A 13,505-nucleotide genomic window follows, 5' to 3' on the forward strand; every position below is an offset into this window, starting at 1 on the left:
CTCGGACAAACTGTTTGGAATAGAACCACCTCTGTTATTCACATTGCATGTGAGCTTTAATACAATGCAGAGTAGTGTAGCTGTAGGTAGCCCACACAATTAGTTGTTCAGGCCAGGAGAGATTGCTTGCTTGCTTTGACAATTGATTGTCCCTTCCTAGTGCAACTGGTACTCTACTGGTCTCATTAGAAGCCAGCGATGAGCTTGTTAAGAGTTTATCGGTTCACTACAATTGGTGATGCAGCCCAGAATAGCTCAGGTTAACCTTCAGTGCAGCGCACTAAAAATAGTGTTTCCGAGGTTAATTTGCAGTAGGCCACACTCCCACTGTAAGAAAATAAACATTGACTTGTCTGTTTAGGCAGTAGGGATGCCATCTGAGAGCCCTGCTGCTGCACTTCATAACTGTAACAATAGCATATATTTGATGTACCCTAGGTCTATTGTTACTCCAAAGAATTGAAGGTTCTAGAATGGAAAGGTGAGCTTATTTCATAATGCAGGCAGCACACACTCTCTGCCTCCACAGACCATCACCCTGGTAGGCTGGCTCTCTGTAGGGGGCTCAGTGGATGTATTTGTGGCAGGCATTGTGTTGAAGTGGGCCTATCTTTTGCTGGTAACATTGGGCTCAAATCTTTTGTTTCTGCTTTCCCAGTTTTCGCTCTAAAATAACACTGAAGTAAATATACATTTTTATTGGGAAAAATAATTGGATGTTGTAAGTCTTCAACAATGCTTAAACCACACCAAGAGACTACTTTTGAGATCTGTGTAAAATATAAGAAATGTATTATTTTTGGTGAAGTTACCTTGTATTGCAGGTGAGCACCAGCCAGAGAATGTTTTTGGTTATCAATGTTTCTGTAGCCCTTGTGTTATTTCAGAATTTGCTAAACAAATGTCCACTGGATTGATGCAAATAATCATATAATTCTGCCAGAAAGGCATTGGCTACGTTTTGGTTAACATTTCATTGAAAAGGTTTTTGAGAAAGTCTTTCCATCTCTACCAGAAGACAATCATTAGCTTCATTCCCAACGGCTACACGGTGTACTGTAGGCATACGCGTGCAAAATACAAATCACTGATTCAGTTTGTTCATGACTTATGATTAACTAGGGAAAATTAATGTTCAAAACATTTAGTTGATCTCCTAAGTTCAATACATTTTTCAATTGTTGATCTGTTTTAAATGTCAGGTTTCTGTGATTCTAAGTAGGCCTCTAGTAACATGCCTTCTTTGGAAGACATTTGTTGAGACCAAAGACCACAAGCAGAGCAGATTTAATATTCTACTTGAAAGGGGGATACCTAGTCAGTTGTACATCTGAATGCCTTCAACTGAAATGTCTTTCGCTTTTAACCCAACCTCTGAACCAGAGGGGTGCGGGGGGCTGCCTTAATCGACATCCACGTCTTCAGCGCGTGACAACCCCTTTAGAATGTCAAATCAGTGAATAGGCTATTGTGTTTTATTTCATGGAAATGAACAGAAATAGGCTAGGTTATTTGTGTTTTAGATGTCTACCAAATCATTCTGACATTACTCAACTGCCAGGAGCCAGAGCAAAATGGCAGCAGGTAGCCTAGAGGTTAAGGGGGTTTGGCCAGTAACCAAAAGGTTGCTGGCTTGAATCCCTGAGCCGACTAGGTGAAAATATCTGTAGATGTCCCGTTGAGCAAGGCGCTTAACCCTAATTGCTCTTATAATTCAGCCGGGATAAGGGCGTCTGCTAAATGACAAACAATTTTAAAATAAAAAAAACTGTTGGCTGTGCATCAACTTAGGCTAGGCCTACAAGTCAATTTCCTAATGTGTTTACTGTATATGGCTGCTCTACACTATAGCCGTAGCCTAGTTAGCTAGCTAGACATGTGATGTGGGTTGAACAGAGGGTCAAGATCATCTTTGTCTGAGATCAAGAACAGCGTTTATTTTAGGTAGCAGTGTGTACCTGGTTTTATGTCCTTATTAAGCGATAAATAAGATGGGCTCGGAATGTGCCCGCGTAAAGTGGCATGTGGTGTCTTCACTAGTCTCTTACACCTCTAAGCTGCTCCAGTGTATACAGTGTCAGCTTTGTGCACTCACTTCTCTGCGTGAAGTCAGTCATGAGCCAACGCCAAGTTCTCATTACATTGACTTAGAATGACTGTTTTAAGACAGCAGAGCATCGACTGACAGCTGCTAGGTCTTGTGAGACAGACTGCACTGAATAGACGGGTTGGCTGTTTAGCAGCAACAATCGATGCGTGCGCAGCTATGGGGCAAAACAGATGGGGTTGGCTTAGATTGTTAACATGTAAACTATATTTCGTCTTCAATGTTTATTAAAAACAGAAGTGCTCCTTGAGCAAATGTATTTTTCTCGAATACATTGCAGTTGGTTAGCTAGCTAGCATTTTGTTGCCTTGTTAGCATTGCCATGAAATGTGTCAAATCGTCAAGAATAGACATGACTAGCTGAAATGAATCACTTACGATTCACCACATGGCAGTTTCTTGTCATTGTTGGTAGCTATCTGGCCATCCAGAATCTCAACAACTCAAACTTCTGCCCCATTGAAGCGTGTGCATCGTTTTTGTGACGTTGTCAGCTAACCCATCTATAGTCCCTGACTAGCTATGTTTCCATAGACTTTTTGTTTGTTGTTGATGACATTTAGGAAGTTTGCATAGAAAATAGATGTGACAATTGCCTGCTAGGGTGTGATTCCATTTAACTATCTTGTCTATTGATTAAAAACACCTGGATGTAATGACTTCACACCTTTAAAAAAAAATCAATAGAATTTGCAGTGGTTGAAGTGTTTCCATTACACATTTAGGCAAATTGCGCATTAAGTTCTCATATCTGTTTTTTTTGTTAAAAATAAAAATAAAAATATTTTGTCGACTATACCATGATCAATGGAAACCTGCCTACAGTCTGAGATCAGAGTAAAATGTCTCAGCAAATTGGCTGTACTTGTTTAACTATCTGCCTTTAGCGTCTGCTTTTGTGGATGACGAGGCTTTTTTTATTTTTTTTATTTCACCTTTATTTAACCAGGTAGGCTAGTTGAGAACAAGTTCTCATTTACAACTGCGACCTGGCCAAGATAAAGCATAGCAGTGTGAACAGACAACAACACAGGGATACACATGGAGTAAACAATTAACAAGTCAATAACACAGTAGAAAAAGTCTATATAGATTGTGTGCAAAAGGCATGAGGAGGTAGGCGAATAATTACAATTTAGCAGATTAACACTGGAGTGATAAATGATCAGATGGTCATGTACAGGTAGAGATATTGGTGTGCAAAAGAGCAGAAAAGTAAATAAATAAAAACAGTATGGGGATGAGGTAGGTAAAATTGGGTGGGCTATTTACCGATGGACTATGTACAGCTGCAGCGATCGGTTAGCTGCTCAGATAGCAGATGTTTGAAGTTGGTGAGGGAGATAAAAGTCTCCAACTTCAGAGATTTTTGCAATTCGTTCCAGTCACAGGCAGCAGAGAACTGGAACGAAAGGCGGCCAAATGAGGTGTTGGCTTTAGGGATGATCAGTGAGATACACCTGCTGGAGAGTGTGCTACGGGTGGGTGTTGCCATCGTGACCAGTGAACTGAGATAAGGTGGAGCTTTACCTAGCATGGACTTGTAGATGACCTGGAGCCAGTGGGTCTGGAGACGAATATGTAGCGAGGGCCAGCCGACTAGAGCATACAGGTCACAGTGGTGGGTGGTATAAGGTGCTTTAGTAACAAAACGGATGGCACTGTCATAAACTGCATCCAGTTTGCTGAGTAGAGTGTTGGAAGCTATTTTGTAGATGACATCGCCGAAGTCGAGGATCGGTAGGATAGTCAGTTTTACTAGGGTAAGTTTGGCGGCGTGAGTGAAGGAGGCTTTGTTGCGGAATAGGAAGCTGACTCTAGATTTGATTTTAGATTGGAGATGTTTGATATGAGTCTGGAAGGAGAGTTTACAGTCTAGCCAGACACCTAGGTACTTATAGATGCTTGACTGGGATTCAGTGAGATTGTCATTTATCACCATTGAAATCAGACCAGACCATGAAATCAGACCATGTTGTTGACCGGAGGAATTGACTCGCGCTCTCTAATATGGCATATAATCCTCATGGCATGTGGGCCTCCCATCAGCTTCATGGCAACATTTTAAAAGCTATTTTGTCAAAGGGCAGATTCAGCATTACGCTAATATTTAGTAAACATCCAGAGATTTGGTGTCACTGCCTGTATACATATCATGTGTTGAGTGATGAACTGTAGCCTGGTCCCAGGAGTTGGCTATACACCACAAACTGATCTGAAACCAGGCTAGATGAAGGCTAAAGTTTGAATAAGGTAGGGACTAGGGATGAGTTATGTTGCACTCTCTCTTGGGCCAGTCGCTGCTGTAGGATCTTCAAGTGGAATTCCCTGGGTCTTGCTCAAGTTCCAAAATCCCAAGTTACTCTGGTCCAGCTTTGGCCCTGGGCCACCCTTTTCAGTCCTACGCCTGAGGGGATGTCCCGCAACGGAAAGTCTTAGATTTTGGGGGGGAAGGAAACGTGCAAACAGGGCCTTTGGCCAGGGAGCTAGCCTGTGACATGGAAGTGCCCACTAGAGGAGGGACAGGCCAGAGGATGTGCTCCTGTTTCAAGAGTGGTTTCCTCCATAGGAAGTCTGCCCCCTCCGTACCCCCTGTTACCCAACCCCAACTCAACATGTCAGTCACTTAAAAAAAAAAAAAAAATCATTATGTTAGGGTTTAGTCTCTCTCATTGGTGAGAATGTCTGCTTTTCAAAGAACATCCTGAAATTTTCATGGGAGCTTTGTCTTGTGAGGAGTATTACCCACTAAAACTCAGTCTTGATTTCTGATAACATTATCTTCTATTAGGGTTGGGTGATATATCTAATGTTTTAGCACAATGTTCCAAATGCCTGTATGGCAAGAATCAAGGTTTTGTTTTCATTTTTATGGGGGGTTTTCTTTTTGGTTTTGGCTCCTTCACTGATGTGTAGTGTACACCTTTCCACTCACACACAGACACCAAGCCCCTCCCCTGCCACACAATAACAACAAGCAGTTTCAACTCTCTATTTGCATTTCAGATTTGGTCCAACATAATCAGTCACATGGAAACCGAAACACATCCAGATGTTATTGTACTGTAATAGAGGAGAACTTAACCTTTAACAATGTCCTTTTTATTAGAGGTCGACCAATTATGATTTTTCAATGCCAATACCGATTATTGGAGGACCAAAAAAAAGCAGATACCGATACCGAACACATCGACAAGAGCCACCCTCGAAGCAGCGTTACCCATGCGGAGTAAGGGAACAACTACTCCAAGTCTCAGGGTGGTTGACGTTTGAAACGCTATTAGCGCGCGCCCTACTAACTAGCTAGCCATTTCACATCGGTTACACCAGCCTAATCTCGGGAGTTGATAGGCTTGAAGTCATAAACAGCGCAATGCTTGAAGCATTGCGAAGAGCTGCTGGCTCAATGCACGAAAGTGCTGTTGTAATGAATGCTTACGAGCCTGCTGGTGCCTACCATCGCTCAGTCAGACTGCTCTATCAAATAATAGACTTATAACATAATAAACACAGAAACACGAGCCTTAAGTTTCCGGATTCGACCATATTAATGACCTATCTCGAAAACAAGACATTGATTCTTTCAGTGAAATACGGAACCATTCCGTATTTTATCTAACGGGTGGCATCCATAAGTCTAAATATTGCTGTTACATTGTAGAACCTTCAATGTTATGTCATAATTACATAAAATTCTGGCAAATTAGGCAGGCCAAACTGTTGCATATACCCTGACTCTGCGTGCAATGAACGCAGGAGAAGGGGCACAATTTCACTTGGTTAATATTGCCTGCTAACCTGGATTTATTTTAGCTAAATATGCAGGTTTAAAAATATATACTTGTGTATTGATTTTAAGAAAGGCATTGGTGTTTATGGTTAAGTACACGGTTGCGCAATGACAGTCCTATTTCGTGACTGCGCACTGCATCGATTTATATGCAACGAAGGACACTAGATAAACTAGTAATATCATCAACCATGTGTAGTTATAACTAGTGATTATGATTGATTAAGTTTAATGCTAGCTAGCAACTTACCTTGGCTTCTTACTGCATTTGCGTAACAGGCGGGCTCCTCGTGAGGCAGGTGGTTAGAGCGTTGGACTAGTTAACCGTAAGGTTGCAAGATTGAATCCCTGAGCTGACGAGGTAAAAATCTGTCGTTCTGCCCCTGAACAAGGCAGTTAACCCACTGTTCCTAGGCCGTCATTGAAAATGAGTGTGTTCTTAACTGACTTGCCTAGTTAAATAAAGGTGTGTAAAAAATACAGATTTAGATTCTTATGATTCTTACGGCCCTAATTAATCGGTCGTCGTCCTCTTTTTTTTTTTTTGTCTCAACTCAAATGTCTAACAGAGCAGACACTACTAAAACGGGCTTGTCAATGAACATGATTTTGAAAATAATCCTCAGTTTGATGCACTCAGCATTGCGGTACCGCTAGCAGCATTTTAGACTGACTTATGTGTTCTAGATGTGCAATGAGCATAGAAAGACACATTATATAAGGCATTGGCAACTCATTCTCATTCAGAGAAATGAGCATCTTCTATCCAGGTAGGCCACTTGATCTAAACAAAGTGAACAGGCTATTTTAGGAGGGCATGTTCATAACAGTTCTACTGTTATACCTTGTGAGCAAGCAAATAGATCCAAGTTGGCAATACTTTAAATATAAAGATTAGCTGGCTACTCACTAACACAGCGGTAGGCAACCCTAGTCCTGGAGTGCTGCAGACACTTCATGTTTTTGATTTAACTAACCTGGAAAACCAGGTGTGTTGAATTTAGACTAGACTGTCACTGAACTGATCAATTTGGTAAGGTGGTGTGAAGTACTTAAGTAAAAATAATTTGAAGTACTAAAGTTGTTTTGGGGGGTATTTATATTTGAGACTACATTCCTAAAGAAAAGTATGCACTTTTTACACCAAACATTTTCCCAGACACAAGTACTAGTTACAATTTGAATGCTTAGCAGGACAGGGAAAATGGTCAAAATAACACACGTATCAAGAGAATGTCTGGTCATCCCTACTTGCTCTAATCTGGTGGACTCATTTAAACAATTTACAAAGGAAACATTTATGTTGGAGTGTGCCCCTGGCTGTAAAAAAAAAAAAAGAAGTTATAAAGGAAATTGTGCATGAAAAGCTATACATTTGATGTATAGCTTTTACTTTGTACTTTATCTCAAGTATGACAATTGAGTACTTTTCCACCTCTGGTCAGGTGTGGTGCCTAGTTGGAACAAAATCTGTCAGTACCTGTGGCACTCCTGGAACAGGGTTGCCTACCCCTGCACTAGCAAGTGGGCTTATGTTTGAGATGTTCATTTTCTATGGCGGCTACCAGAAGTTGTGCATGGTTCTGGCAAATTTAGTAACAAAGGGCATTTTTTATAGATAAACTTAACCAGATCAGTGATTATTGCAAAAAGCACTAAACTATTTTTTTAATAAAATGTAATTATTAGTGGGTTTTAGGGTTGAAGGCTTATATTTACCCTAGGTATAATTTAACAAATCCTCAATGCATAGATTATCCCAGGCTGTTTGAAATGCAGTGCATTGAGCATAAATTGTGCAACAAAGCTTATTTAGAGAACATTAAAAAAATATATATTGTGACTCACCCATAACTTTGGAAAATATCAAGATACACACTGAGTGTTTCTTTACCATGACCGACTGACCAGGTGAAAACTATGATCCCTTTTTGGGATATATATGATCCCTTATTGATGTCACTTGTTAAATCCACATCATTCGGTGTAAATGAACGGGAGGAGACCTGTTTACAAAATATTTAAGCCTTGAGACATGGCTTGTGTATGTGTGCCATTCAGCAGGTGAATGGGCAAGACCAAAATATTTAAGTGCCTTTGAAAGGGGAATGGTTTGAGTGTCAAGAACTGCAACCCTGCTGGGTTTTTCATGCTCAACAGTTTTCCCGTCTGTATCAAGAATGGTCCACCACCCAAAGGACATCCAGCCAACTTGACAACTGTGGGAAGCATTGGAGTCAACATGGGCCAGCATCCTTGTGGAATGCATTTTGAGGCTATCCCGAGGGCAAAAGGGGGTACAACTCAATATTAGGAAGGTGTTCCTAATGTTTTGTACACTTAGAATCATAATTAATGGACGTTTCATGATATACACCAAGTTAGGCCTGCCCAACCCTCTTCCTGGAGCTCTACTGTCCTGTAGGTTCAGTCCAACCCTAATTTAGCATATCTGATTCAGCTAGGTTTTGTTGAGCAGCTAATTAGTAGAATCAGGTGTGTTAAATTAGGGTTGGACTGAACCCACAGGGCGTTAGAGCTCCAGGAAGAGGGTTGGTGTATATCATGAATCGCCCATTAGTTATGATTTTTACGCCATATCGCCCAGCCCTACCTCATATTCCTCAGTTTTTTTTAGATGAGGACATTGTGAAACAAAGTATCAAGCTGTCATGTGAAACTAAACCAGGCAATCAGTTTGTGCTGATGTGACGGACGGGCTATGTTCAGTCCACCATGGCAACAGCTTGACTTCCTCTGGTCAACTGATGACCACTCGCAAATTAAGATGTTTTGTCTTTTCCTTCCCCCACATCATTTTCCCTGTAAAAAAGAAAACAGGCCAAGAGGTTTTGCAGCTTTTTGCAGGGTGTTGGCAGGCAGGCCAGAGTGAGTGTACGGGCATGATTCGGTCTGGGAAGCTGCTTAGGCTCACTCCCCTATAATCGTATTACTGATTCTGCCAAAGAGCCACATCACAATCTTTCATTAAAATCACATTAACACAGACGTGAGGTCATGCAGGAGGAACTTTTTCCATCCGTCTGGTGCCGTTCTAAAGAACACACCAGGTTATTTTCTGAAACTGATACCAGTGTATATTTCCTTGGTTTTATCATGGTCATGACACTCAGGAGTCCCTTTTATGGTGCAGGTGTTTCAGTTTGCTGAAGGCTCCACCCTCCTTCCCTTGGGCGGCTCTGAACTCCTGTACCTTTTTTATTAATTGATTAAAACCAGTGTTTCAAATGCCTGACTCGGTGAAGGTTACCTTCAAGGTAAAACCAGATAGGCCATATCCACTTGAAGCCTCTCCCTTTAAAAAAAAAAATGCAGAGGTCTAGAAATGTGGACACAAGGACAGGGAAATCTCACTCAGCCTATGTAACTAGTTTGACCAGTCAGAGTGAAAGCTAGAGTTCTCAGATTAAGATCCTGTCGTAGTTGTCTATTGGATGTACAGGGGCTGGGAGATCTTGATTAATTACTCTGCTGACCTATTTTTAGACATGTTTTGATGTTAAAGAACCCTGAGGGTAGAAATTGGGTAATGCTGCTGTTGTCATGAAGGGTAATACCATGGAAGATTGATGGGGGAAAAAACAAAAAATTCCAGAACTCTGAACAAACTAGAGGGGGAAGGAGGGTGGCCTCCCGAGAGGAAAATGGTTGTGCCTGTGAGTGGAACGGAGTAGAGCGGAGTGTGGAATCTGACTGGAAAGATGGGCGAATGGAACAGGAAGGATTGGGAAAGGCATAGCCGTGTAAACAGTTAATTGGCCCGTGAGGCCCTGGTCCCAGCAGCTCTCTTGCTCTGCCTGTTTGACAGCTGACCCAAGTGGCACATCAGATAAGCTGATGCACTTTGTTGATAATATACAACTAAATGTCAATGACTCTTCTACAGATAAACATCTGATCCAAACAGGTATTTTTAATTTTTGTTTGCGTTGGCTGTTCTAGTTGCTATTATTTTGATACTTTCTACCCAAAAGGGCAAAGGAGTTAGGCTTTACTCTGCCTACTACAAGGACTAGACTAGTGGATAGTTATTTTTAAGTTGGTAGAGTTTAGAAAGTACAGTAGTTTGATTAGGCTGCAGCTACACAGTGGGCCAGCCATTACAGTATGCAAAAGCTAGCCTACTTGGGAATACCATCTCAGGAAATTCAGCTTTGTGGAGAAAAATATCACAAATGCATCTGTCTGTGAGGCAAATGTATTAATGATTCACCCGCCCTGCTACAGTCTGAGGTGAGGTCACTTCAACACTTAAGATGCACCCTCCCCAGTTTCACTAGGCTGCTTATGTTTGCCACTCCTCCTTCAGAACAGCTGTGCATGGAGTGAGTCACATTAGCAATCCAGGAAACTTTTCAAAGGATGTGTCAAAATGCATATTAGTCCTACTAGCTTGTCATGGCTTCATTGAATTCACTATGGGACTTTACGGGGTGTTTGTGTCCGGACCTGAACTGGATTGGTTGATGTGGTTGTATTAACTCTGCTGCTCTGAGGGAAAACATCACGTCATGAGCAACAGGTTGTACACTAGTGTGGTACTGAAGGTCCAGCACAAACATGGAACCGGTTGCAGTGCGCTGTAGGGTGGGGTTGAATGAAGCATGAATAAGCAGTCGGATTATGCTGATGAATGTTAAGTGAGGCGAAGTGTAGGACTGGGTGATATGGGATAAATATTATAGCACTATTTTTAGTTGTTGAATAATAAAAGTTTTACATTTGCTTTATGAGTAGTGAGTGATCCTAGGGTGGCATCACATACATTCGAAGTCTTTCTCCATTCTGATTTGTTTTATACTGTTCAATTTAGAGGTCGACCAATTATGAATTTTGCAGAGCAAGGGGAACAACTACTAGAAGGCTCAGAGCGAGTGACGTTTGAACCGCTGTTAGCGCGCGCTAACTAGCTAGCCATTTCACTTCGGTTACACCAGCCTCATCTCGGGAGTTGATAGGCTTGAAGTCATAAACAGTGCAATGCTTGACGCACAACAAAGAGCTGCTGGCAAAACGCAACGAAAGTGCTGTTTGAATGAATGCTTACGAGCCTGCTGCTGCCTACCACCGCTCCGCCAGATACTTTGATACTTGTTTGCTCAGTCAGATTATATGCAACGCAGGACACGCTAGATAATATCTAGTAATATCATCAACCATGTTTAGTTAACTAGTGATTATGATGGTTAAATGCTATCTAGCAACTTACCTTGGCTTACTGCAATCGCGTAACAGGCAGTCTCCTTGTGGAGTGCAATGAGCGAAGCAGGTCGTTATTGCGTTGGACTAGTTAACTGTAAGGTTGCAAGATTGGATCCCCCAAGCTGACAAGGTGAAAATCTGTCGTTCTGGCCCTGAACGAGGCAGTTAACCCACCGTTCCTAGGCAGTCATTGAAAATAAGAATGTGTTCTTATCTGACTTGCCTAGTTAAATAAAGGTGTAAAAAAATATATAATAATCGGCAAAATCGGTGACCAAAAATACCGATTTCTGATTGTTATGAAAACTTGAAATCGGCCCTAATTAATCGGCCATTCCGATTAAATCGGTCGATCTCTAGTTCAATTCAACATCAACCAAAATAAATTTCAGCACTTATTCTTGCACTCCATTGCAGTGGTGGAAAAAGTACCCAATTGTCATACTTGAGTAAAAGTAAATGAATGTAAATAGAAAATGACTCAAGTGAAAGTCAGTCAAATAGTACTTGAGTAAAAGTATTTGGTTTTAAATATATTTGAGTATCAAAAGTAAATTTAATTGAAAAAAGCATTTGTTTAGTGAGTCCTCCAGACCAGAGGCAGCAAGTTCGGGTGTTTTTGGTATTTGTTCTGTCACTGTAGGATAACCGTTATCTCTGGGATCGAATAAATACAGACCTCTTGCCTGTCACATTTGTTGCTCCGCTGATATACCAATGATGAGTGCCTGCAGCTGCTCTGTGCAATTGTCTTGAAGTTATACACCCCGTGATACCACCAAACTTATTCGGGTGCCAGGTTTGTTTTTCCACCAGAATGCTAGGTTGAAGGGTGTTATGTAATGGTTGAGCTAGCTGCTTTCTTCCGGTCTCTGCTAGTACCCACCCTTCTGGGAGGGAAAGAGGAATATGGACAGAGGGAATGATTCAGTCAGTGACACCACTGTAGCTGTAACCAGAGTAGGAATCAATGGGAGAGAGTCTAGGTGAGGACACACCACACATGGGGCTAATCAAGCCAATGTCAACTGTTGCATTCTGATGACATCACCCTCCCATGTGCATTCTCTTACTGTGTACTGTGTCCTTGAACCCTGCCCCTCACCAGAGAAAGTGGAGAGGAAACGGGACTTTCATGGAACAGTCCACATGGAATGGAAAGGAACAGGTCTGAAAAAAGTGTGAGAAACCAGTTGGATGACAAAGTGCCCATTTTTAAGCACAGGGATATCTGAAGTACATCCATCCACACTACGCCCTTCCTTTGTGCCCTAATATACTTTATGTCATGATAGTAGAACTTGAGCTCGAGATCGATATCATATCTAGAATTCAGTGTGTCCCACTTGGCTCATGTCTAGCTCCCTCCACAGTGTCCTCCTCCACTCAGCTGAGTACTTCAAGGCACTCCTCATCTGTTAATAAAGAATGTGTCGTTTTTTTACGGCTGTCCTTTGGACCTTTTTTAAAGGAATGCTTGCATAGGGAAGCATGCACTTGTTTTGACGTCATATCACATTATCCTATAGCCTATAATTGCCAACAGCTGTCTTCCCCCACCAAACCATGGATTCTGTTAGTTTGTCTTTCTGCTGCTCTGACACCGAAGGCTAAGTTTAAAGGAATGTCTTCAATGCTTGGGCATCAAATTACGTTAGCCTATTCTATGTCTTAACCACAAGCTCTCTTCCCAACTACAAAATCAGATTTCTCTCCCAATGATGTCAATAAATGAATTCAACACAGAATCGGGCCTTTAAGTGATTTCTCACTGCTGATGTGACACTAGAGGTCGACCGATTTAATCGGAATGGCCGATTTCAAGTTTTCATAACAATCGGAAATCTGTATTTTTGGGTGCCGATTTCAGATTATTTATTTTTGTATTAATTTTTATACCTTTTTATTTAACTAGGCAAGTCCGTTAAGACATTCTTATTTTCAATGACTGCCTAGGAACTGTGGGTTAACTGCCTTGTTCAGGGGCAGAACGACAGATTTTCATCTTGTCAGCTCAGGGGTTTCAATCTTGCAACCGCACAGTTAACTAGTCCAACGCTCTAACCATTGCATTCCACGAGTAGCCTGCCTGTTACGCAAATGCAGTAGAAGCCAAGGTAAATTGCTAGCTAGCATTAAACTTATCTTATAAAAAACCAATCAATCATAATCACTAGTTATAACTACTAATCCAGTTTAGCAGGCAATATTAACCAGGTGAAATTGTCATTTCTTCCGTATTTCACTGAAATAATAAACATTTTGTTTTCGAAATGAGAGTTTCTGTATTCGATCATATTAATGACCAAAGGCTCGTATTTCTGTGTGTTAGAGCAGTCTGACTGAGCAGCAGCAGGCCCGTAATCATTCATTCAAACAGCACTT

The 13,505-nt window shown here is 41.4% G+C and overlaps 1 protein-coding gene across 1 annotated transcript in view; it reads left to right on the forward strand.

Annotated features, from left to right (window-relative positions):
* The window catches only part of LOC139374718 (rho GTPase-activating protein 10-like), a 68,355-nt gene that overhangs the window by 1,903 nt on the left and 52,947 nt on the right, over window positions 1-13,505 (forward strand). The window lies entirely within an intron of this gene.

The sequence above is a fragment of the Oncorhynchus clarkii genome, chromosome 19 (genome assembly GCF_045791955.1).
Source record: "Oncorhynchus clarkii lewisi isolate Uvic-CL-2024 chromosome 19, UVic_Ocla_1.0, whole genome shotgun sequence".
In the NCBI taxonomy this organism is placed as follows: domain Eukaryota; kingdom Metazoa; phylum Chordata; class Actinopteri; order Salmoniformes; family Salmonidae; genus Oncorhynchus; species Oncorhynchus clarkii.